Source organism: Ambystoma mexicanum, chromosome 6q (genome assembly GCF_040938575.1).
Source record: "Ambystoma mexicanum isolate Mex_15411 chromosome 6q, UKY_AmexF1_1, whole genome shotgun sequence".
Taxonomy (NCBI): domain Eukaryota; kingdom Metazoa; phylum Chordata; class Amphibia; order Caudata; family Ambystomatidae; genus Ambystoma; species Ambystoma mexicanum.
Window position 1 is genome coordinate 1,439,027,485 of NC_090937.1, and position 5,448 is coordinate 1,439,032,932.

The window sequence follows — 5,448 nt, forward strand, 5'->3', positions numbered from 1 at the left end:
CGAAGCATCCAAGTACCTACATGATTACAATGCAATCATGCCCTCTTGTGGAATGCAAACATGGATACACAATACATTGCAGACAATTCCACTACAGTTACAAGGTATGTCACAGCCTATCTCACCAAAGCTGAGAAAACAGAGCTAAAGGACCTCTGGCATGACATATCATCTGACAAAACACTATCACAGAAATTGTACAGCTTTGGTATAAAAATGCTCTCCCGTAGAATATGCAGGTCCTACGAAGCTGCAGAGCGTTTAACAGGTACAGCCTTTTATGGTAAATCTGAGCACATTGTCTGGCTGAACCTTGGACCAGCCTTATCCCGAAAAGAGTACTAAGAGATAGAAAACATAGCCACAAATGATCCCACTAGCCAGGACATTTTAAAAACAATTTATTTGACACATACTACCCAAACAGAAGAACTGCTTTGGAAAACATGCGTCTCTACGACATTCCCCAAAACTACACCAACAAAAACAATGTCACATCACATGAGAAAACTGGCAAATATTCTGTTTCAACTTGTGAAGGAAGCCTAGTGAATCTAAAGAAACCCAGTCTAATTGATCATGTAAAGTTATCATTTAAGACTCAACATAGATAACTTTTTAAACCTTAGCGAAAGGAAAAATAATGATTAGTTGACTGACTCATTTGAAGCTGCATTTAAAGCAAATGAAAGCAGTATGACAAAGGTCAATTTCAAACAATACAAGGATATGTTGGACAATTCACCAAAAAGAGGAAGAAATTGATGCTCAACTACACAAAGACACCCCAAGGGCAGTCAACCTTCCCTTACAGGAAGCCAAGACCCACTTGGAGAACCACTAATTTTAAATGAAGCATAGCCATGACTGAGGTAGAATATACCATGTATCAATATAAACAGTCTAAGGAAAACTTGTCAGTTCTGGAAACTCTGCTAAATGATCAACAGCACACCAATTATCTAGAAGTCGCTCCTCAAGAAATTGAGCATGGTTTTAAACATGTACCTGTAAAAATGATAAACCTCTGTTCCTGTATGTAAGTGGTGAAGCTGGTTCTGGCAAAATATTCTTAAAATAATCAGCACATTTTTACAAAATTTAACAAACAACAACCTTTCGGCTGTAGTACCAGCCCCCACAGGTTTAGCTGCTAACAAAATAGGTGGTGTCACTTTACACCGACTAATACTCCTCCCTGTAGAGCACCAAAACAAATTAGAATACTACAAATGGTCAGCAGAAGTTGCAACGGAGGTATGCAGAATTCTAAAACAAATGAAAGTGCTCCTGATAAATGAAGTAAGCATAGTGTCCAACCTCATGGTGGCTTTAATTCATCTGAGAATGCAAGAAGTCCTAAAAATCAACTATGAGGAACTGTTTGGAGGAAAACATGTTATTGTTTTTTGAGATCTCCTACTGTTAACGCAAGTGAAAGGGCAATCTATTTTCAAAACCTTAGGACACAAAGAATGCCGTAATACTCCCAGCAGCATTGGAAATGTAAATCTCTGGCAACATTTTCACTACAGAGAACTAACTCAAAACATGCAGTCTGCAGATCTCACATAGGCTAACATTTTAAAAAGCATTAGAACTCGGCTGCTTACTAAAGATGCAAAATCCATCTTAAACAGTAGACTAATCCATGAGCTATATAGCAAACACATCTGCTCCTGATGTTATGGAAAACTTAACTCAACAAAATCTAAAATGCATGTCCTTAATGCCAACCCGTGCAAGATGTAGTCAATTCAGTGAGACGATGTTGAAAAAAGAAATGCAACCTATACTGCATATCTACTCCACAGATAAACTAGAAGTGCATGGCATGACACTTCCTATGTGTCACCAAGCAACAGCACGACTAAATAGCTTAGTAAAATGTATCTCCAACACAGACGGATTGGAGAAAATATTAACTTTGTGTCTGAATTGCAGAGTAATTCTAAAACATAACATTGATGTAGAACAAAGCTTAGTCAATGGAGGAATTGGTACAGTTGTTGGTTTACAGACATATCTGCATCACAACATTCTGTTTTTCAATATCCACTTTGACAAATTTGCCGAAGTTAAAGAAATTGGCCGAATAGGACGTTTCCTTCTTTCCAAACATGTATGTACGCAGTGAGCAATTTACTCTGTCACATATGCTGTCACTATTCACAAATCACCAGGTCTAACCCTAGATCAATCATTGATTGACATTGGCAGCACAGTCTTTAAAAAAGGTATGAGTTATGTAGCACTTTCACGTCTGCGTACACTCAATGGTTTATTCCTAGTTAACTTTAATGCAAACAAAGTCAATGCTGACCTTCCTTGCATCCTAGAATACAAAAGGCTTTGGGCACTATGTACCCCCATCTAGATATGTACCATGTACCTCAAAGAAAGAAACCTTTTAAAAGACAAATAATAGAAACTGAAGCAGATTTTCCAACAATACCACTAAAAAAAATAATGACCAACTCCTGCATCAAACACAGCCACAATATAGTACAAAGTCAACTTCACATCCATCGCAAAAGAAAGACCCAAATGACGCTTCTCCATAAAGAGCTGTAGGCCCATCTAACGATCCACAAACAGAACTCTCTGGTCCATTTACATTCAGAAACTTGACTGGAGTAAGTTGTTATGCTAATATGACAATGGATCCTCTCTTTCAATTGACACTAATTGTTCACAACATTAAACGGCTCAGACCAGTTGTGTATAGCTTATAGGTCATACTAATGCTTCTAAGGTACAATGCAAATGATACCAAAAATAACTGCATGCTTACAAGTTTCACACACGGCCAAGTATCTCTTGGAAAGAAAATCTTCACAATAGGTATAATATAACACACTGGGGCCGCAACTACTTCAGGGCACTACATTGCATATGTGGAAAGAAAAGTTGGTGGTTTAAATGTAACAATACCTCTTTTATCCCAAAACATAAGTTACCAGCAAATTTAACAAATGCTTCCTTAATATTCCTTCTACGCAAATTTAGTCAATAAACTATAGCACAATGAACAGTTAGAAAATGCCAACAGGCATCCAACTACATCCAAAATACTGCAAGAACACTTTTGAAAGTCAATCTAGTTAGAATACGCCAACAGGTATCTACTTCAAAAACACCCTTCATTGCAAAGCACTTCAAATACACCATCTCAATTCTTATATGCAAAACCTCTTCTAACCTCTAATGTTTTTAGAATATGCCAACAGCTATCTAACTGTTTCAAGCATTCCCGTAATCACAACATACTTCAAAACAACATACTATCACCTTTAAACTCACGTAACGGTAATCATTTTTTAAAATCGAGTATGGATTTGTTTCCATATGACCAATGATTATATAATTGGAAAACAGCAGTATACTAATGTCGTACCGAACATAGTATTTAAAAAGTACTGATTATGAGGCTCTAAAAAGAAAATGTATAATGAAAACTGTATACCACTACAGCTTTGGAAATATAATGCTTAACCAATGGTACTGTTTTTTCTTCCACAGAAAAGAAACCAGAGAATGTAGCTTCATGATGCTACAACACTAAGTAGCCACAGCAATCTTAAACTACATATTCTGTGAGCACCATCCTCAATTGTACTACAAACATAAGTACTGTGTACAATTCAATTACATAATTCCACTTCCCTATCATTTGTACGCCCTCTTTCAGCCATCAAATAAACCCAAATGTTTCCCAAACTGTCCCTTCACTGCCCTGTCCGCGAACAACCATGGTGTCCGCGGACAGCTACACACCTGCCTGGCCTTTTTCAACCAACCCCATATCTTTTTTCCCCTCCACCACCCTTCCCAGCCCTTACTTCCACCACCAAATGACCCAAGATGTGTTTTACAGACTTCTTCCCCACGGACTGTCCGCGGTCTGCTGTGGCCATCCGCGGATCCAACGTGGAAGGCATTTCCAAAAATCTGACGCATCTCACATTTTGTATTGACCAATCAGTGGGTGTGCCCAATGTGTATGGACCGCACGCCGTCCACTGGACCAATTGGAGGCCCGTCCGCAGACCAACCAGGGAAGTGAGTCCACGGACCGAACCGAGATATCACTAATTTTCTTTTACCTACTTTTTGGTCGTTTTAAAAAAAAAACTACTGGACGGATTTACACTAAATTTTAAAAAGCACGCTTTCAGGGGCAAGCCGCCACTCCTGCCGCAAAATTTGGTGAAAATCCGTCCAGCGGTTTGGGCTGTAAACGTGAGCAACATTTTCTTTCCATTGCATCTATGGGAAAAACTACACATTTTGGGACCCCTCCTCCCTATTACTTCACCCCCCTCTTGTGAACCTTTGCAGGATCGATCTTACTGGGCCATATACTTTTTTTGCAAGGTTTTGTTCAGGGAGTTAGGGGGGGCGTCGTTAAAGCCACCCAAAATGTGCCCTTCTTATGGGTTGAGCAACTTAACCATAACTACTACAGGGCCACTACCGCAGGCCCTATAATATTTTACCAAAATGTGAACGTGCAATAAAGAACCATGGGTTCCAATTGATTATCAAACGTTGCTTAATACAGACGGGTGTGGCAAATTGTCATAGCAGGTTCCCTGTGCTATTTCAGTTTTCCAAGAGCAGTCGCTTTCAGACATAGCTGTAAATTCACTAATTTGTTCCAGCCTCTGTCCAGGCTATAATTAGTTCGGAATACTGCATCTTCCTGTCTCATCCCAGCATCCTGATGTTTGCAGCTCACGAAATGGGCCTCTGGGTCGTTTTTTGCAGCTGACATCCTGTTTTATAAAGGGAGAACTCGAGCACAAATATGAATGGGCCTGCCTTTTTCAGAGGGCAATGCTAAAAGCAGGGCGACACCAACACTGCTTGGTCCATACAGACAGAAGCTTAGCTTGGCCATTGCTCTCCCTTCCATTCCCCTCCATAGTCGCTAGAAAATATAGCTTTCTATTTTTCATTTTTATACTTCCTTTTCATGAGGTTGCTCTAATGTTAGCGGCTTCGATTTCTATTTCCAGTCATAGGACCTTGTTCTTTATCGCTTTAACGGTTTTTATTCATAGTTTAAGACATCAACACTGAAAGGTACATTATACAATTTCGCCAAATTATCTAAACAAAAACCATGAGAAAACCTGTTAAAAAACCAACTAACAATTGGTTACAGGTAAGGTCTCGCTAGAGAGCATCTATCCTTTTTTACTTTTGCCTTATAGGTGGCGCTGAAAGCGCTGCCTATGAACTGAACATTTTGCTATGGGAAGTGAATCTAGGAGAGGGATGGTGTGTGAGGATGGACATAGTTGGTGTGGCTTAGCTCTTTACCCACCCATTGGCTGCACATCACTTGCTAGTCCCTATGGCCTATGTCCATTCACACCCACTACTTAACCTTCCCCACCCAAAACACCCCACTGTGATCTCTTCTGTGCTTGTGATCTCCAA